Here is a 22,513-nt window from a genome sequence, read left to right on the forward strand (position 1 = left end):
TATCAAAAATTATTTTATGAAGTGAGAAAAGTAATAACAAAATTCGTCAAAAAAAGCTCAAACATATCAAGGAAATCAATGAAAAAATGTGAAAGGTGGTCTAGCCATATCAGATCTAAAACTGTATTATAAAGTAGTAATTACGAAAACAATTTGATACTGGCTAAGAAAAACAGTGGTGGATCAGTGGAATAGATTAGGTACAAATTATATTGTAGCAAATCACCATAGTAATTTAGTATATGATAAACGCAAAGATCTAAGCATTGGAACAAAAACTCATTATTTGACAAAAAGTGCTGGGAAAACTGGAAAACAGAATGGTGGAAACTAGGTAGAGACCAACATTTCACACCATATATGAAGATAAAGTCAAAATCGGTATACTTAAAGGGTGGTATAAGCAAATTAAGAGAGCATGGAACATGAATTTGTCAGATTTATGGATAAGGGAAGAATTTCAGCCCAAAGATATAGAGAGCATTACAAAATGTAAAATAGATAATTTTGATTATATAAAATTAAAAAAGTTTTGCACAAACAAAACCATTGCAACCAAAACTATAAGGAAAGAAGAAAACTGGGAAAAACTTTTTGCAGGAAGTATGTCTGATAAAGGCCTTATTTTTCAAATATATAAAGAATTGAGTCAAATTTATAAGAAGTACAAGTCATCCCCAATTGATAAATGGTCAAAAGATATGAACAGACAGTTTACATACAAAGAAATCAAAGCCATCTACAGTCATATAAAAATGTTCTAAATCACAATTGATTAGAGAAATGCAAATTAAAACAACTCTGAGGTACCACCTCAGAATAGCTAATATGACAAAAAGGAAAGTGTTGTGTGTTGGAGGGAATGTGTGAAAACTGGGACACTTACGTACTGTTGGTGGAGTTTTGAACTGTCCCTACCATTTTGGAGAGCAATTTGGAACTATGCCCAAAGAGCTATAAAACTATTTATAGCAGCTATTTTTGTGGTGACTAAGAATTGGAAATCAAAGGGATGCCTATCAATTGGGGGAACAGCTAAACAAGCTGTGGTATATGATTGTAATGAAATGCTATTATAACTATAAGGAATGACAAACAGGATGATTTCAGAAAAACTTGGAAAGAATTTGATGAATTGATACATAGTAAAGAACCAAGAGGACAGTAACAGCAGTATTGTTCAATGAAGGACTTTGAATAACTTACCTATTCTCAGCAATACAATGATCCAAGACTATCCTCCTTCAGAGAAAGAACTGGTATTGATAGAATATAGACTGGACCGTGCTATTTTTCACTTCTTTCTTTCATTTTCTTCTTTTATTTGAGTCTTCTTGTACAAAATTACTTATGGACATGTCATACATAATTGCACATGTATAACCTATATCTGATTGCTTGCCATCTCAGGGAGGGATAGTAGTTGGAACTTAAAACTTTAAATGAGAGTGATAAAAGTGATTAAAAACAAACAACAAAAAAAGCCTGTACTCTTAAGGTCTTCAACTTCTTCTCTAAGATTTTGTAATCATTAGTACTGGTATAAATAAATTATTAATTAAAATAGGAAACAAACATAGACATTATCTTATTAATTTTCTAAGAGACTGGCCTAAGGAGCACTTGGGAAATGAACAGAGATCACTGTCAAAGCCATGGACTACATTTTGATAACCACTAATGTAGAGGGTGGAAGCTTTAGCAATAGGCATTATGCTATTGAAATACTAGCTGCTTATCTTGAAGTGAATGAATGAAAGGAAAATGTCAGCAAAAACATTCAATGGATGTCATCATTTCAGACTGAAGAGTTTTAATGCAAAATGTGATATATATGTTTGTAAAGAGACAAGATAAATACAATATCTGAGGAAATGCAGTAGGACCAAGGTCAGTGTGTTTATTGTCTTATTTTGTTTTTTTTAAAATAATGAAACATTTTTAAAATGGGAATAAAATGATCTTTAAAAGATTCATGTTTTTCCTGATTTCATAGACAGTAGTTTTACTAGACATTAATGTTTTTGTTAGTTGTTAGGTTTCTTTTCTGTCAAAAACTTCATGAATTTGAACAGGTTATGTGGAATGCCTATTCAGACAAATTGAAAAAAACTGGAGTAGCAATATTTTCAAAGGCAGCATGCATTTTTATAGGTTACATAATAATATATATTAAACAACTAAGGGAGTTTTATGAAATAGAAATCCTTAGGAATTGAATTACAGAGATGAAAGGTCTATCTTTTTTTCTTCCTTCCTTCCTTCCTTCCTTCCTTCCTTCCTTCCTTCCTTCCTTCCTTCCTTCCTTCCTTCCTTCCTTCCTTCCTTCCTTCCTCCCTTCCTCCCTTCCTCCCTCCCTCCCTCCCTCCCTCCCTCCCTCCCTCCCTCCCTCCCTTCCTTCCTTCCTTCCTTCCTTCCTTCCTTCCTTCCTTCCTTCCTTCCCTTTAGTCCCATTTCCCAAATAGGTACTTCACTTTCTTATTTCTGTGTCTTTGTGCCTGCTCCATCTATGTGGATCGACTTCTCTTCCCAGGACCACAGACTGTCCCTTGTTCATATTTGTATCTCCTTCAGTGCTGTGATAAGTAAAAAGATTTAAAAACACAATAAACTCAGCCATTTTTATTGCCTGGCCCGACTCCAGATGAATGTTGCTAGCATATTCCCATAAATTTTTCTTTACTATTGTGCCAGGTCCAATTTCAAATGATCCAAACTCTGTGGTTTCTATCACTGCCCTTGGGATGCAAATTAACAATCTGGTTGATAGCTCACAGTAAGGGAGTGTTTCCTAGTAATTGAGCTTGCATTTTCTCTTGTTCAGCCTCATTCCATTATCTCCTAATTATACTAGCTTGCACAGTGGATGCTATTAGCTAGAATTCAAAATCACCTTTCCTCTAGTCCAGCTGGTGTACACCCATAGCTCTGAAACATAATCTCCAGGGACAGCTCACAGCTGTTGTCAGGAATCCTGAGTTATCTTTTAGGAAGGACAAAAATTTAAATCTAATTACGATTTTATCTAAGTTGTCTTTAAAAAAATTAAAGTCACCTTGACATCTAGGTCACCTTTAAAGAAATTAAATCAATCTTAGGAAGAACTTATTTTGTAGTTCTTAATTAAAAAGTTTATTATATGTGTACCTGAAAATGCAAAATACTTTGTAGGAAAAGGTACCAAAAATGGTCTTTTAAGAACATTTTCTTTACTGCAGTCTAATAAAGTTAAACACTTCTTTTAGAAAATAGTACAGCTTTTTTAAAAAACATACTTATAGATTCTCTGGCTTTAGAAGGAGATATTTGAATCTCTGGGCCCTGCACTTAATGAAAGTATTATTGATTGATTGAACCTAAAGCATATTTAAAGCAAATAAAGGTACTCAATAAATATTTTAGTGACTGAGTGAGGCTAAGGTATATTTAGAGATAGCATCGTTCTAATGCAGTAAATCTTTTGTGACATCAAACAATTCATTGGACTCTTAGAACCAGTGTAACCACATTCAGAGAACAGCTTGGAGCTGTTGGGTTTAGATGCCAAAGAATGACATAATATTCATGCTAGAAGGAATCTGAGAGGCCGTCTAGTACAGAGGTGACAGATTTATAGTTTGTGGGTCTGAAGCAGGCAGAATGGCTTAAAAGGTAATTGGGAACTATTTAACAAAACAAAATAAAAAACCAAAAATGTTATACAACATAGGTAATGTTAATTTGTGATTTTCTAAATGATTATGCCTCTTACTGGATTCTGTTTCTATTTGAGTTTAACAACACTGATGCAGTTTAATTCTTTCATTTTATAGATGAGAAAGCTGAGGTCCCTGTTGCCCCCAATTCACCTGGCTAGTTAACAGCAGAGCCAGAACTGGGACCCAGTCTTCTTGAAAATTCCATGACTTTTTCAGCTATACTAGCTACTGCTGAGCACAATCAGGGTTCAGTGCTACTGGAAAAAAAAAACCAAAAACTACTTCAGTGTGACAAACTTCACTTGATTTAAAAGATGTTCACATTTTTTAAAAAAAAAATGATTTTTCAAAAAAATGTCACGATTTGCTCTCTTACCCTAAATGTGGTACTGCTTATTGGTGCTACTGGAAGTGTTTCTGTTTTGCCTTCCCAGTATCAAAATCAAAGAATTTCAGAGTTGGAATTGACTTCAGCCTGATGCCAGCCCAAACCTAAAACCAAATCCTCACTACAAAATATTCAAGAAGTCCTGTGTCAGCAACTTCCTGTTGGGCATTTTTAATCATGTTTTATTGGTACCTTAAACTCAACATGTCCAAAACACAGTTCATTCTTTTCCTTCCTCTCTTCTTCCTAATTTCCCTGTTTCTGTTGAGGGCATTATGATCCCTCCATTTATCCATGTTTACAAACTTGGAGTCATCCTTAGCTCTTCACTGTCTCTCATCCACATGCTGTCAATTGCCAAGTGCTATTGATTCTACCTCTGTAGCATCTTTCCCATCTGTCCCTTTGTCTCCACTCATATGGCCAAAACATGATTTCAAACTTTCATCACTAAAGTCCTGGAAATGTGCAATAATCTCCAAATTAGTTTCACTGTATCATCTTTTCCTTCTCTAATACATCTTTTAAATAGATACCAAAGTGATACTAAAGTACAGATATGACCAAGAAACTCTGGTGCCTTTCAGAACAAATACAGTCTCCTCTGCTTGCCATTTAAAACACTTCCAAATCTGACTCTGGCATACCTTTTCATATTTATTGCAAAACTATTCCAATTTGTGCATGCTGTAACCAATCAACCAACTTTTATTAAGTGCCTACTATGTGTCAGGCACTGTATTGAGACAAAAGACAGTTCCTGGCCTTAAGGAGCTCATAATCTACGGAGACAGCAAATAAATATAAACAAACAAGTTTAAATATAAGATGGGAAATAGTTAACAGAGGTAAGGCACTGGAATCAAGAAGGTTTGGGAAAGGCTTCCTTTAGAAGATGAGATTTTAGCATAGCCAAACCACTCTATATCTTGTTTCTCACATATGAACTTTCATTTCCTCTTTCCATGTTTTTGTGTGCGCAGGCTGTCTACCATACCTAGACTGTAGTTTCCTCACCTCCTTTCAGAATGTCTAGTTTTCTTCAAAGCTTAGCTCAAGCAGTGCTTAATGTATAAGGCCCTAAATTTACAGTACCTCTAGTCCTCTGAAACTACTTTATATATACAGAGAATACACAAAGTCTTAGTGCAGTTCTAAAATTTAAGAGATTACAATTGCAATAAGACTTTAGGAACCTTATATTATGTATTTATGTATAATTTTGCCTGATAGAATAGAAGCTCCCTGAGGGCAAGTTTTGTTTCATTTTATGTCCCTGTATCCCCAACATCTAGCAGAAGGCCTGGAAAATACTTAATAAATACTTATTGACTACTTAATTGGTTAGGCAGTTTGTGCTTGAGGATCTCCAAAGAAGAAGAAATTACAATCTCCTGAGGTAGACCATTCTACCTTTAGATAGCTCTGTCAGGAAGTTCTTCCTGATATCAAGACTAAAGTTGTATCTTGTCAATTTCTGCCCATTACCCCTACACTATCCGTTACACCATTACATTCTTTCCTCTTTGGACAAATAGATCAAGTTCTAATCCCTCTTCCCCACATGACATCCTTTCAAATCATTGATCACAGTTACCATTTCTCTCTGAGCTTTATTTTCTAAAAGTTAAGCATTTCTATTTCTTTCAACTGCTCATCTAATAATATGAATTTGAGTTCCTCCACCATCCTGGATGCCTTTATGTGGGTGCTGTTCATCTTATCAATGTTTTAAAGCTATAGCACCAAGAACTGATGAACACAGTATTCTTGATGTGGTTGTATAAAGATAGGTGAGATGATCCCCTTCTTGTTCCTGGAAGCAACGTCTGTCTTTGTGCAGCCCAAAGTTCCATTAGTGTTTTTGGCTGCTATGTTCTATTATTGATTCATCTGCTTGTTTAAAATCCAAGAATGGACACTGAGTGGCGATAATCTAACAAACGATTTTGTAGAATCTCTATTGCGGTAGAAGATTCTGATGACAAAACAAATTTGCTGCTAACAGAAAGAATACTTGTATAGATTGTTTTGAATTAAAGCTATTCTTACTTTGACTACCTTTTTTTCTCTTCCTAAGCTTCTCAGTCCATATTTAGTAACTCAATACTTTTATCAAAAGGTTGATGATTACTTTAGAAATTCAAATTTTATGAGATTAAATTATATTCCATTCCCTTTTCTGCTGGTAGAGAAATGGCAGCAGGGAGCTAGTGGAAGGTCTACCCTTTTTCCCCCTAAGGACACTTAGGCCTTGAGACATTAAGGGACTTGCTTAAGGTTACCCATAGAAGGTAGGATTTTAGCTCAGGTCCTGTGACTTCAGGGTAAGTGCTTGTCCCACTATACCATGGTGTCATTTAAGGCTATTGAGAGAATTTGCAGATGAGATCACTATACTGTCTATGGTCTTGAGAAATTATGGAGAATGGGAAAGGTGCCAGAAGACTGGAGACAGAAAAATGTCATCCTCATTTATTTTTTAAAATTGGAAAAGTTAGATTCCACAAACTATTCTAAGCACTGAGGTCCTGCAATAGGATTAATGTGGCTCATATTTGTAAATCAAAGCTTTTTTATGATTGGGTTCTTCTGTGTTTATATACCATTCATTCCATATTTTCTACATGTGATTTTGTATTTAGTTTGTCAAAGAGCTTCCTTTATAAACTCATCAGTTTCTTTAGCTATCTCTCTTGATGGCTTTCTCTTTTCTCCCTCATTAGAATTGTTTGAAGTGCTGTTATTTTTGAGTGCCTCAGGCTTTCCTTACTTTTAGGGCATTTGGTCATAGCAGCATTCTCATATTTTCAATAATCTTTTAAAAAATTGCTTCCTAAAGTCTATGGTACACATCTGACTTTGCCTAGAATTCCTTTTTTTGCCTTGTCATGAACACTGAGGTAAAAACATCACAGTCTTCTAAGGATCTTTTCAGTTCTACCTCATCAAGTAGTTTCTTCTTGTTGTTCATAATTAGGGTATATGTGTTAAGGTTTCTCATTGATTCCTCTACCTTATGAGAAGTGAATTTATTAGATATTTTGATTTTAGTAAAATGAGACTTCCAAAAGATGTCTGGATCATGGAAATCCCCAGTTACTGCTATATGCCCATGAGTTTTGTTTTCTGTATCAGAAATATAGCATCCATTTCTACCCTCTGGTAGGGTAGTCTTTAGTATATTTCAAAACAGTATCACTTCTTTTTCTATCTCGTTTTATCTTCACTCAAATGCTTTCACCTTCAGATTCATAGATTTCCATAGGAATGTGTATGTATTTGTATGCAGTTGGTTAGATAGCCAAGAAATCTTTTTAGACACTTACTTTATGCTAGGCACTGTGCTACATATTGGATATACAAAAAAGGGCAAACATCAGCTCCTGCCCTTAAGGAGCTTCCATTCTAATGATGGAAACATGTAAATAATGAGTAGATACAAAATAAGTTTAGAGTTGGTGGAAAGTAATCTGAAAGAGAAAGGTGCTAGTACCTAGAGAGATCAATGATATATAAATATTTAGAGACTGATTGTTAGGTACTGTTGTCAACCATACTAATCAAGATGCCAAAACCTTTAAATAATTGGTTTATTATATGCTTGGAGCATAATCCCACATCAAATACAAAACAAAATCAAACAAACAAAAAACTAATGGGCTAGGAATAGCATTTTCAACATTTATAGACAGTACAAAATAGGATGGAGGGCAAAAGGATAGGTAAAGGTTCGTATTTCAAAGAACTGATAGCAGAAGAGAAAGATCTATATTAGACGAATTTATAAATTGATTAGCAAATACTAAGGAATCTGTTCTGGTATTTATAACTACTAGGTCAATGATCATCATGAATAAATAAAGTTGAACTTCTGGGGATGGAGCCAAAATGTCAGAGTAGAGGAAGCACCTGATCTCTCACCATTCTCTTCCAAACAACTTTAAAATAATACCTCCAATTGAATTCTAGGCTGGCAGAGACAATAATGTGGCAGGATGAGACATTTTTTCCAGCTCAAGCCAACTTAGGAGGTCAGAAAAAAGAGGTCTGTGACATAGATGGGGGCTGGCCCACAGCCTTCACGGTGACAACACCAGCTATGGACTTGGAGATGATAAAAGCAGCAGCAGCAGCAGTGAATTTGAATACATTCAAACCAGAATCAGTAAGGGGATCTGGCAACTGATCAGAAAGAGATTATAGGGGACTCCTGTGCTAACACTGGATGCAGGACAAGGTACTTTTTAGCAACTCCATTGCCCATACTCACTTCTGGATTACAATTGCAGGACATAGAGGAGTTCTTGCTGTCCCAAGGAAGCAGAAACCCTGAGGAACAGTAACACTTTCAGTTCTAAGGAAGCAGGGTCCCTGAGGAGCTATGTCACTTTCAGTCACAAAGGATTAGTGGCCCTGAGGAGCAGTATCACTTCCCATCACAAAAGGGCAATGACCACAACTATGACACCACATTGGAAACACTAAAAACATCCAGTCCTTCAGAACTAGTTCTGAAAACAGCAGTGAGAGAAAGCCCAAAGCTTGAGACAGCCCCGCTTCAGGGTCCGCCTGTAACAGCAAGCACCCTAGCACACCCAGGATGGCCTGTTAGCACAGGTTCTTTGATCTGCTTTTAAAGGAAAGACTTCTCAAAAACGGGTTTAAAAATCCTACTTTTAATTCCACTCACTAATTCAGGGGAAAGGTCAGCACCCTGAACTTGGAGAAAATACAAGCAGAGAAATTAGCACAAAGACAAACAGACAGGGCTCCATCTGTCTGAGTAAAGTAATACTGCTATACACTTTACATACATCACTGGATCTAGGGAGTACAGACATCTAAGCATTTGGTGGACTCTGAACATACTGCTATTCAGAGTCTTGACGAGGAAGTCAAAATATCCTTCTCATGAGCAAACGTCCAAAGTAAAGTGCCAACCTCCCAGAATATATAAAAAAAGACTTAGCATCTGATTGGCTGAGTGCTGAGGAACTTGAACATCCTCTTGTCCTAGAACTTAATTGGAAACTTCCCGTAGCCCAGAGCCTGATTAGCTCTGAACCACAGCTCCATGTGCCTGTTAATGGGCAGGGAATATCTTCCAATTCCCTAAACATTACACCACCCCAGGAACTGAGCTCAACTTTAATATAAAAGTTCAGAGTCAAGAAATAAGCTGGAAAAATGAATAATCAACAAAAAAGAACCCTACCATAAAATCTACTATGATGATAGGGAACAGCAAGACATAAACTCAGAAGATGATGTCAAAATAGCTCCAAGCAAAGGCTCAAAGAAAAAATGCTGATTGGACACAAGCCCAACAAAAATTCCTGGAAAAGCTAAAATGATTTACATAGTCAAATAAGAATAGTAGAAGAAAAATTTTGGAAAAAATAAGAGCAATGTAAGAAAATTATGAAAAGACAACTAATAACTTGATAAAAGGCAGAAAAATACTGAAGGAAAAATAGCTTAAAAACAGAACTGGCAAAATGGGAAAAGAGGTACAAAACTTCACTGAGAAAATAACTCCTTAAAAAGCAGAATTGGTCAAATGGAGAAAGAGGTACAAAAGCTTACTGAAGAAAGTAATTCCTTAAAGATTAGAATTGGGCAATGCAAATTGATGACTCCATGAGACATCAAGGAACAATAAAATGAAGTGAAAAGAATGAAAAATAGAAGAAAATGTGAAATATCTCAGCAAAAAAAAAACTGACCTGAAAAATAGATCAAAAAGATGTAATTTAATTGGACTGCCTGAAAGCCATGATCAAAGAATGAGCCTAGATACAATATGTTAAGAAATTGAAAAGGATATCCTATAACCAAAGGGTAAAATAGAAATGGAAAGAATCCACTGATCATCTCCTGAAAGAGATTCCCAAATGAGAACTCCTAGGAATATTATAGTCAAATTCAAGAGTTTCCAGGTTAAAGAGAAAATATTCTAGGCATCCAGAAAAAAACCCAACATTTAAAACTTTTGGTGCCACAATCAGAGTCGCACAAGATTTAGCAACTACCATGTTAAAGGAGCAAAGTGCTTTAGAGTATTATGCTCCAGAAAGTAAAGGATCCAGGGTTACAACCAAGAATAAATCACTCAGGAAAACTGAGTATAAAGGGGAGAAAAAATATATTTAATAAAATAGAGGACTTTCAAGCATTACTGTTACAAAGACCAGAGATGAAAAGAAAATTTGACTTTAAAATGCAAGACTTGGGAAGCATAGAAAGGTAAACATGAAAGAAAAATCATAAAGAAAACAGTAAGGTTAAAATCTTTGCATTTCAGTATGGGAAGATGATACATGCTACTTCTAAGAACTTTATCATTATTAGGGCAGTTAGAAAGACTCTACATAGACAGAGGGGACAATAATTAGTTGATTATTTTGGAATGATGGTAAAAAATGAATGGGTAAGAAAGAGGGATGCTGTGGGGGGAAGGGGAAGGGAGAGGATGAATGGTGAAAATTATCTCATGTAAGAGTCCCACAAGCAAGAACTTTTATAGTGGAGGGGAAAATAGTGAAGGGTGTATGCGCAATACTTGAACCTCACTTTCATCTGATTGGTTCAAAGAGGGAAGAATACATGCATACACACTCAACTGAGCATAGAAATCTATTTTACCCAACAGGTATGTAGGAGAGGAGGAGGATAACAGAAAGTGTGTATATGTATGTGTGTGTGTGTGTGTGTGTGTGTGTGTGTGTGTATGTGATAAAATGGAAGGCATATTAAAGGAGTCTACAATCAGAAGTGAATTGAAATGGGACAGAGTAAAAAGAGAGAGGAAAAAGGATGGAACAGAAAATAGGATGGAGACAAATGCATAGTTAGTAATCATAACTGGGAATTGGAATGGGATAAAAAAATCTACTGATCAGCTCTATGGATAAGGGAAGAGTTTATGACCAAACAAGAGACAGAGTCATAGGAAGTAAAATGGATTATTTTTGGTTGCATTAAATTAAAAAAGGTTTACACAAACAAAACCAATGCAGCCAAAATTAGAAGGAAAACAGGAAAATGGGAAAATGTTTTTATAGCAAGTGTCTCTGATAAAGGCTTTATTTCTCAAATATATAGGAAACTTACCCAAATTTACAAAACTAAAAGCCATTTCATAATTGATAAATGGTTAAAGGATATGAACAGGAAATTTTCAGAAGAAAAAATCAAGGATATCAATTGTTTGAACCAGAAAACTAAGCAGTGGAGGTGAGAAATTAGTGCATTTCAAGCAGAGAGAACGAGTCAAAGGCCACAGAGGTAGGAGATGCAATGTATTGTTCAAAGAACAGTAAATAGAACAATGTGTCTGTATTGTAGAGTGCATGGAGCTTTTCTACCAAACTTTATATCATTATGTGGTATTGTAGTCACATCCTTGAGATAAGATGATAAAGGTCACAGTTAATGGATTTGTTAGTATTGACCTGGTGACTAAGGTAGCATTCTCTGCAAATGCAGTGAATGTTTTATTAGCCTCTTCATTGACCTCAACTACATATGTTCCAACATGATCCCACATATAGCAAAGTCAATGGCACTTTCAATACTGATATTGGAAAGCTAGGGATTAATGAAAAAACCAGGAGCATAGTATCTTTACCACCTTGACAAAGACTGGGTCTCACTTCAAGTGTGGAGATAATTGTGTCATCATCTTTTTCCCTTCTGTTGATGTCCTTTCCTCATGATGGGAGTGAACCATGAAGTGTGATAATTCCCTTAAGATTGTCAGTAATGCCTCCTGCCCCACCAACTTCTTGGACTCACTGGCCAAGGACTTATGACCACAGTCTATACCATTAGTGCTACCTAGAAAACAGTAGATGGCTTCTCTGGCAATTTATGACATGATGGATATGGGGTACCCAAAATGCCATTTCTGCTTCCATTGGTGCTGCTAAGGACAAAGTGAATAGGCAGATCACAGGTATGACCTTAGTTGTTCTTACTTTCTAAGTATTGTTGTGGAATTGATCTGCTGCCTGGAGAAATCTTTCAAATATAATGATATCAAGAAAGTGAAATAAACCTACTGCAAGGCACCCTGAGATAGGGAACAGAAGCATGGAGTCCTATATTTCGTACCATAAATAAAGTTAATACTATGTTTATTCAGTGGGAACAAAAGTAAAGTATAATAATACTAAAAATGTAGAAAAGGGCCAGGTTATGAAGATATTTAAATACTAATCAGAGAAATTTATATTTGATCATGAAGATTATAGATAACTCCTGGAGCTCATTGAGCAGGGTGTGTATGAAAGCCAGTAGTTCAGGTAAGAGGTGATGGAGGTCTGAATTAGAATAGTGGATATATGAGTGGAAGAGAAGGAGACTTAAATGTGAAATGTCAAGATGGAAATGACAAGTTGGCAATAGATCTGATGCATGGACTGACTGGGAGTATAGAGTTGAAGGGGACACCAAATTTTCAAACCTGGGTGACTTGGAGGATGGTGGTGGAGTCCTTGATATTAATAGAGAAGATTTTAGATTTTTTAGAGAAAGAGAATGAGGTTTGTTTTGCAATATTGAATTTGAGATGGGCTCAGGACAGGGCCTTGTGGGGTCATCCTTAGAGAGGGGACATTATGTGCTACCCTACAGCTCCATCTATTTGATTAGTTGCTCTTAAATGAGAAATTCTTTTTCTGTATATTCTATTTTCCAGGTACAAATTCTATAACACCAAGTGGCAGTGATACCCATGATTTATCTCACAGTATTAATTTCACATTTTTTATTACCCATATCCCATGAATTTAGGTATGTACATTTGGGCTAGAAATTTTAAGAATTTTATTTTCTATGAAATGCTAGATACTTTCTCTAATGTTTCTTTTTTTCACTTTATTTTTACTTTTCAACATTCACTTTTATAAGATTTTGAGTTCTAAAAGGCTTCTCCCTCCCTTCTCCATTCCCCAAGACGGCATGCAATCTGATACAGGTTATACATATATAATCAAATTAAAATTTTTACATTAGTCATGTTGTGAAAGAAGAATCAGAACAAAAGAGAAAGAAAACATGAGAAAGACAAAACAACAAAAAAGAGAAAATAGTGTGTTTCCATCTACATTCAGACTCCACAGTTCTTTCTCTGGATGTGGATAGCATGTTCCATCATGAATCTTTTGGAATTGTCTTACAATCATTGCATTGCTGAGAAGAGTTAAGGCTATCAAAGTTGGTCATCAGAGAGTTCTGCTGTTACTATGTACGGTGTTCCCTGGGTTCTGCTCACTTCACTCAGAATCTGCTTGTACATCATTTCTTATGGCACAATAGTATTCCATTACATTCATGTACTATGACTTGTTCAGTCATTCCCCAATTGATAGGCATCTCCTAAATTTTTAATTCCTTGCCACAACAAAAAGAGTTGCTAAAAATATTTTTGTACATGTAGATCCTTTACCCTTTTTATGATCTCTTTGGGATATAGACCTAGTAGCAGTATTGATGGATAAAAGGGCATGCAGAATTTTATAGCTCTTTGGGAATAGTTCCAAATTACTCTCCAGAATGGTTAAATCAGTTCACCAACTCCACCAACAATGCATTAGTATTCCAATTTTCCCACATCTTCTCCAACATTTATTGTTTTCCTTTTCTGTCATATTAGCCAATCTGATAGGTGTGATGTGATACCTCAGGGTTGTTTTGATTTGCATTTCTCTAATCAATAGTGATTTAGAGTATTTTTTCATATGACTATAGATGGCTTTAATTTCTTCATCTGGAAACTGCCCTGTTCATATCCTTTCATAATTTATCAATTGGGGAATTTATATATTTTATTTAGGTACATATATAATATATTTTTATGTATTATGAATTTGACTCAATTTTCTATATATTTTAGAAATGAGGCCCTTATCAGAGATACAATGTTTCTTTTCTTATGCCCTTCCTGATACCTTTCCTGGATTTAGATTTTAAGATTTATCTGGATATTATTTGTTTTAGTTATTCCTTTTTCAATGTAAAGATTTTTCTATTAGAATAATAAGTTCCAGGGTCTTTCTATTGGTATTCCTGGTGCTTAGCACAGTACTTTGCATTCATTCATCCATTCATTATCTGTGCAAACAATTTTATCCTAGTCTGTGTCCCCATTATTCTGTACTTGAATCCTTGGTTAAGGGAAAAAAATACCTTTTCTCTGATATTATCTACATTCCTTTTTTTCCTCATCCAAATAAAATAAAATCCAAATAAAAGGTTTGGATAAAATGGCATCTAAGATCCCTTCCAGCTATAAAACTATGATTTTATACACCTTGAATTGGAAAAAGAAATGAGAGCTCCAAGACTTCTAGTTTCTTGGCCAGTATTTTCTGGTTTCTTATAATACTTACCAGATTTCACTCTAGCATATCATTTAACCCCACATGAATCATTAGAAGTGGGCAGAAGTTGTCAGGTTTAATAAATCTCAACAGGCTGTTCATACTGTACTATATAAAAACTTCAGAAAGTTGTCATACCTTCTAATTGGTCAGGTCAGGTCTATTGATAGAATACCTGTATTACTCATCACCTTCCACAGAATGTATTTTTCTCCTGAGTCCAGTGATAGTGTATGGTGGAGGATGGTTTGATTCTTGTAGGTTTCATGTTCCCTATGAGTCTTCTCTTCTCTAGGCTAAATGATCTCAGTTCTTTAAATTGATTCTCCTATAACCTGGAATAAATGGTGAATAATACTCTATGTCTGAAGGAGATTGGTGAGCTACCCAGAACCTCCTGAATTATATCAGGTCCTTCTGTCAGACAGACAGTGTACATGGGTGGAGAAATGCTAAAGATTGTGCCCCAACTTTGATTGTAACCAAAGGTAGTTTTTCATAAGATGGTGAATGTACCTTATATAAAAATGCAGCTCCTCAAAGTTTCTTTTTCAGTTGTTACTACATCTCCAAGGTCTCTGAGTAGGTCCCCCTATTGAGGGACTTGTGGGAGTCTAGGAGTTTGACCTTTATTCACCAAAGGTTTGATAGATAGATGCTTAGATAGATGTAGAGAATATTATCAGATCCCCTATAGAATGTAGGGTTTGGGAGAGAAGCTCAGTAATTATGGCAACCATGGAACCTCAGAGGAAATCCTTTATTTTAAAAGGAGGGATAGGGTCTAAAGTGAGAGGGGAAAGAACGGAATCAGGAGATTATTCTTTAAGAATGATAGTCCTATTAGACTCTGCTCTCAACAAATCACATCTGGGCTATTGTGTTCAGTTCTGTGCCCTACAATTCAGGAAGAATGCTGATAAATTGAAGAGTGTCTAGAAGAGAGCAACAGGATAACAAAATCCTTGAGTTATTGTCATATGAGGATTGGTAGAAGGAACTGGGAATTCTTAGTTTGGAGAAGATGACAGAGGACCATGAGAGTCATCTTGAAAGTATCTGAAGGCTCATCATGGAGAAGAGATTAGTCTCGTTCTGTTTAGCTTCAGAGGGCAGAACCAGGAGCAATGAGTGAAAGTTGCACAGAAGACAGTTTAGCTTGATGTGGGGAGGGTGGCAGGAAGGGAACTTTCTCTTTGGAGTGGTCCAAACATGGAATGCTGCCTGGAGAAGTGGTTGAGTTCTTCCTGCTCAGAAGTCTTCAAGCAGAGGATAGATGACTTACTGTCAAATATGTTATACTGGGGATTCCTTTAATGCATGGATTTGAACTACATGGCTGTTTGCCTCTCAACTGCAGACATTATGTCAATGCTAGATCAAAAGACCTGAGGTGAGAGCAGGATGCTTCAAATTAGAGGAAATCTATATATAGGTACTACCAAAAATGGTGGTAAAATGATTGGTTATATGACATGGCCTTCCTCCTTGAAGTTCTACCTCTTTGTTACAGCTGTGACCAGTTACTACCATGTCTTGCTTCCACACTTGGGGCCATAATTGTATTGGCATATGCATGGAGGGACCTCCTTGACTGGCTACATCAGTGAAACTGTGAAAATAATCATAACGTTTCAAAATTTTTCCTCCTTCTGTTTCTCTGTCACATATTTCCACCCATCAACTTCTTTCTTTTTTTAAGTTCTCCTCATTCTTCAGAATATTTTATTTTGTGTTTAGAATGAATGAAAGTTTCTTTTCTTCTTAGATAATTTATTCCATCCTTTTCTGAGAATCTTTAACCTTTCCTTACAATGTCAGTAAAGAATGTGAGTTATTATCCAAATGTCTGTGAGCATTTTTTTCTATTTTGATAACTGTATTTTAATATAGTTTGCATTGTAATCCTATGTATTTTATTTTGTGAATTTAAAAACATTCTTAAAGGAAGTCCATAAGTTCCATCATATTGCCAAAGGGATCCATGATCCAAAAAAAAATATTATGAATCCTTGGTGTAAAGGAACATTTGTTCATAACAACAAAGGGTCTTGAGAGGTCATTCTTTCAAATCCCAAATTTATCAGTTTTGTAATTGAGAAAATTGAGCCCCAGGAGGTTAAATGACTTGCCTGTCACTTTCTTTTCCTTGATACTGTCTTCTCTAATCTCTTCTGTTTCTTCTTCTCCAGAACGAGCGTTTGACATGATTCAATCACTTGCTGAATTTTCATCCAGTTGTGTCCAATAATCATGAGGGTCCCCAGGCTTCTGTCCTGGTCATTCTTCTGTTCTCTATCCATACTACTTCACTTTGTTATTTTTATAAGCTTCCATGAATTCCATGATCATTAAGCAGATGGTTCTTACATCAGTTTATCCAATCTTAAACCTCTTGTCCTGAATGTCCACCTGCCTATCTGAAATGTCCTTGAACTTAGCATGTTCAAAACTGAAATCATTTTCACCTCCCAACCCTCCCCTATGGCTTGTCCCTATTACTATGAAGCGTATACTCTTAGTCATTTAGACGTGCAATGTAGGGTGGTATCCTTAACTCCTCACTTCCCTTCACCCTCCAACTCCATATCCAATCTGTTGCCAAGTCTTATTGATTCTAAGGGTATCTTATATACTTTGCTATCTGTCTTATATACTTGTCACCAATCAGGTACAAGTCCTTATCACCTCATATCTGGACAATTGCAACAGCCTGCTGGTTGATATCCCTTCCTCAAGTCTCTCCCCAATCCAGGTCATTTTCCACTCAGCTGTCTAATTGACGTTCCTAAAGCACAATGTGATCATTCAATCAACTCTAGTGACTCCCCTTTATTTCTAGGATTGAATATAAAATTCTCTGTTTGGTTTTTAAAGCCCTTCATAAACTAATCCTTTCCTACCTTTTCAGGCTTCTTGCATTCCACACACTCTATGATCTTGTAACTCTGGTCACCTTGTTGTTCCATACACAAGACATTCCATGTCTACACTCTGGGTATTTTCCCTGGCTGTTCCCCATACCGGGAATGCTCTTCTCTTCATCTCTACCTCCCGACTTCCTTCAAGTCCAAGCTAAAATCCCACTTCCTAAAAGAAGCCCTTCTCAACCCTCCTTAACTCTAGTGCTTTCTGTCTGTTATTTCCAATTTCTCTTGTCTATATCTTGCTTGTACGTAGTCATTTGTATGTTTTCTCCTGCATTAGACTTTGAATACCTTAAGAACAGTGAATTTTTCCCCTTTTCTTCATATCCCCAGTGCTTAGCAAAGTAGACTCACACAAAGTAGGCTCCGAATAAATACTTATTGCCTTGACTTGTTGTATGAGTTGATATGGGTCTGCACTGGGCTAGTAGCTGTAGAAACATAGGAAGAATTGGATCTGAGAGCATTTACAGAAGATCTGTACTTGGTCATGGATAGAATTTGGAATAGGAAAGGAAAGAGAAGTGATGAGGTGTATTGGACAGAAGACTGCCTTGACACTCAGGAAGATCTAAGTTTAAATTATGTCCCTTCCAGATACTAGCTCTGTGGCTATGGGAAAAACACTTAATTTTTCAGTGCTCCCAGCTAACTTTCTCAGACTATAAATTATAGATGAGCTGCTGATCTATACCAGTAGAGAGTTTTAACACTAGGAGTCTCAATGCAATAACAAAATCACAGGCCCAGACCAAAATAGTAACAACCAAAAAATGGAGACAGATAGCATGAAAATTACTCAAATATTGTGATCCTGAAGGACTGGGAGGAAGAGGAAAGGGCTGCTTGCTTGGGTGAGAAATGAGAATGAAAATTTGTCACATACTTTGTTTCTGGCTTGGTTAAGACATAAAAGTAGAGATGTCCTCTTAGGCAACTGGTGACATAGAACTAAAAAATAGATATTGAATTCAAAGTTGGAGATAAAGCTTTGGGAGTCATTTATAAAGAACCATTAGTTTAGGCATGGGAGTAGATGAGCTCACTAAATTGCAAGAATAAAGGGAGAAGAACAGGGGATCTAAGACTAATTACCTTGGATAACTGAAAAGGGAAAAAAGAGGAGCGAATGAAGGAGACAATTAGAAAAACAGAAAAATGCAGAGGGTATGGTATTATAGGAGAGGGTAGAAAAGATTTCCTAGAAGGAGTTGTTCAGTAATATCAAGTGTAGCAGAAAAATCAAGAAAAATCAGGCCTTAACGAAAGCCATTAGATATAGTTAGAAGAAACTAATTATTCCTTTTCAATAAGAAGACTGGTTGCTAAGGGACCTAAGAGAGGAGTTGGTAGTAAATATAAGCAGTTGGTATAATCTGCCAATTTGATAAGATATTTTATGAAAGATAGGAGGGAAATAGAATGTGTCATGGTGCTTTGCTACAGTATCTAAATTTGGCAACCTTAATTCTCAGAGATTTCCATTGTCTTCCATTATATATTCACAGATTCAGTTTAATTATTGGGTGCTTACCATATAACAGGCACTGTGCTAGAAACTGGGGAGACAAATGTGACAGGAAGTGGGTGCCATAACTAGCACCTGGACCAGCAGCTATTGGAATACTTGGCTGTTGTTCAAGTATTTACTTTTGGCAGTCATATACTGTACCTAACACCATCAGGCGCTCTGGAGCATTACAACCTAGGGGCCATCCTTCACTCTTTACTATCTATCATCCTCTAAATGCAAATTTTTGCCAATCCCTGCCAATTTTACCTTTGTAACAACTCTTCTCTAAGCTTCCTTCTCTTCTCTGACATTGCTGCCACCCTTGGAGCAGGTCCTCATCAACTCACCCCTGGACTGTTGCAACCACCTGCTAGTTGGTTTCTCTGCCTTAAGTCTCACCCCACTGCAGTTCATTCTCAACCTAGCTGTCATTATTTGTTGTGCTAAATTGAAGATCTGACCCCATGTCACCCTTCCCCCCAAACCCTAGTCTCCAAGGCTCCTTATTATCTCCAAGATTAAATATAAAATCCTCTGTTTGACATTCAATATGGACCCTTCTACATTTCCAGTCTTTTTATGCCTTACTCCCTGTCATGTAGTTTTTAATCTAGTGACACTGACTTCCTTGCTTTTCCTTGAACAAGACACTCCATCCTCCAACACTGGGCATTTTCACTGGCTGTCCCTCATACCTGGAATTCTCTTCCTCCTTTTCTCTGCTTCCTGGCTTCATTAATGTCCCAGCTAATAATCCTGTCTTCTACAAGAAGTCTTTCCTAATCCTTTCCCTATGCCTTTTCTCTGTTGATTACTTCCTATTTATTCTGTTTGTATATTGTTTGTATATAGTTGTTTCCCCATTAGATTGTGAGCTCCTCTAGGGCACGGACAGTCTTTTGCCTTTTTTTTTTTTTTTGGAATCCCTAATGCCAGGCTCACAGTAGGAGCTTAATAAATGCTTATTGACTGACTTCTAAGTTCCTGGTTCCCCCTCCATGCTCTCAGAACAGTTTGCTGCCACTCACTCATTGATGCTCCTTTTGTGGCTGTCAGCCAGATTCTCATTCTAATGTAGAATCTGGGTCTGCATCATCTAATCAAGCCTCACAGTTTAGTTCCCCATCACACTTGGGAAAGTTCCCTTTCATCTTGTAACTACTGATTTTCAATCAATGTCTCTTAAAAACATTTTCTACAAAATTTTATTTGCTACAATGGTAACAATAAATTAAAGTCATCTAATATAAATATACCTAGGCATTCTTAGCCTAAACCCCATCCATTTCCCATATTAACCCCCAAATGATAGGGCAAAATCCTGGAGGTTCATCCAACCCTGTCAAATTGGGGTGGCCAAGATCACTCACCCAAAGTTTTTCAGGGACAGCCTTGCCAGCTGTGAGGACAACCAGAAGTTTATTTGGGTGGGGGATGAATGCTACAGAGAGACAGTAACATGATACAACCCCTAGGATCTCATAATGGAGTTAAGATGTAGTTGTCGACTGATTCAGTTGCGTCCAACTCTTTATGTCCCTCTTTGGGGTTTCCTTGGCAAGGATACTGGAGTGGTTTGCTAGTTCATTCTCTAACTCAATTTAAAAATGAGGAAACTGAAGCAAACAGAATTAAGTGATCTGCTCAGGGTCACACAGCTAGTAAGTGTCTAAGGCCAGATTTGAACTTAGATCTTCCATATGTATGGATGAGCATGGTACAAGGAATGATCTATAGATGAACTAAAAACTTCATGGAGGAAATGCTACCTGAATGGACCTGCAATGAAGAAAAGAATTTCAACAGAAGAAAGGAGAGAATATCTTTCCCATGAAACTAGTACTAGTTCAATTTTTCTATCCACACAGACAATTGGTAAGAGATATATCTTTAATTCACCCACAATTCTACATTCACCAAAAACTGGTGAATAATTTGAGTGTTCAAGGAAGGGAAATAGTGTGTGCAGTGGAAAAACTACTAGCCTTGGAGTCACAGACCCTGAATTTGAATTTTGACCCTCACATTTATTCCTCATGTGACCTTGGGTCGGGCATTTAAGCACTGTGCACCTCAGTTTTCTTATGTTGGCTGTCTTACATGTATGGGATGTATTCTTTCTTCACTGCTGCTTTGTAGAATCCCTAACTTCTTCCAAAGAATATACAAATACCAAAATTCAAATACCACCTCCTATACAATGCCTTTCCTGATCTTCCCTCTTAACACTTTGCATATACTTTGTACATATGCATGTGTACGAGTTGTATCTCCCCAGTAAGGTTGATCCCAACTAGTGGTTTGCAAACCCCTTGGGAGTAAGAGTTGGAATAAAAAAAGGTAAAGTTAAAAATAAGGTTAGACTAGATGAGCTCTGATGTCTATTCTATGTCTAGGCTATGATCCTATCAACTTTGGTTTTTAATAAAAGATTTTGTTGTTGTTTGGTCATTTTAGTTGTGACCACATTTGGGGTTTTCTTGGCAAAGATACTAGAGTGGTTTGCCATGTTCTTCTCCAGCTCATTTTATAGATGAGGAAACTGACAAACAGGGTTAAGTGACTTGCCCAGGATTTCACACTGTGCCAACTAGCTAATAAGAGACTTAAAGGTCCCTTAATTTAAATTAAAAGGTTCTTGGGTCAGAATCTGATATTCATACCAGCTGTCTACATAGGTTGTATTCTGTGTAAGTTGTGGAAGGAGAACTGAGTGAAAAGTGAGGGGGAAGGGATGAAAAGTCCTTTATTCTACTCCCAATTCAGTCATTAGTGAACATTATCTTTGGCAAGTTACTTATATTCTGAGCATCTGTGCCCTCATTCATAAAACAGTGGTAGTAATGGTTGCTCTACAGATCTTAGGGGGATAATTGTGAGGCTCCAAAGAGATGATCATGAATGTGAAAATGGTTGTAAGGTAATCATCATCATCATCATCATCATCATCATCATCATCATCATCATCATCATCATTATTTTCCCTAGAATTCTGTTGGTGTCCCAGTTTTCAGTGGATGTGCCTTATAGTTAATGGAGATTAGGTCTGAGACCTCTTTGTGGAAGAGTAGTTTTAAAGCCTGGAAGGTTGCAGAGATTTGGGGAGATTAGTAGTGAGTAGAAAAGCGAACAACCTAATTGTGGGAGGCAGTGTGTTATATAATTCAACTTAATAAAATTTGTTAAATCTGAAAAATGTGCAAAGCATATGGAAACCAAAATAAAATATTCTTTATCCTAATGCAAGCAATGGTTCCTAACATCTCTGGGTTCCAATTTATGCAGATAATTGAAGCGATGGGATTAGTGGGTCTCTAAAATTTCTTTCAGTTCTAAAATCTGTTATGAGGATACATTTGGGTGAGCTGGTCTTTTGTAGTGTGGTATTTGACTTTGTCACAATAAGCAGAATTTTTTTTCAAAGGTTTGAATTCCTCCATCATGAATGCAATTTTCTAAAAAGCACAGGATTTTAAAAATGCTACTCTGAAGTTTGTTAAAGGCATTTCCCACCAATTATACATTTTCCTTGAAAGGCTAAATCTTTGTCTCATGAAGTAAAGACGATTATTAGTCTGCTAACTGTGATCTCTAATTTC

The 22,513-nt window shown here is 36.5% G+C and overlaps 1 protein-coding gene across 1 annotated transcript in view; it reads left to right on the forward strand.

Moving 5' to 3' along the window:
* Nucleotides 1–22,513, forward strand: part of SYT16 (synaptotagmin 16) — a 320,395-nt gene that overhangs the window by 161,782 nt on the left and 136,100 nt on the right. The gene's annotated exons all lie outside the window — the stretch shown is intronic.

This window comes from Notamacropus eugenii, chromosome 1, assembly GCF_028372415.1.
Source record: "Notamacropus eugenii isolate mMacEug1 chromosome 1, mMacEug1.pri_v2, whole genome shotgun sequence".
In the NCBI taxonomy this organism is placed as follows: domain Eukaryota; kingdom Metazoa; phylum Chordata; class Mammalia; order Diprotodontia; family Macropodidae; genus Notamacropus; species Notamacropus eugenii.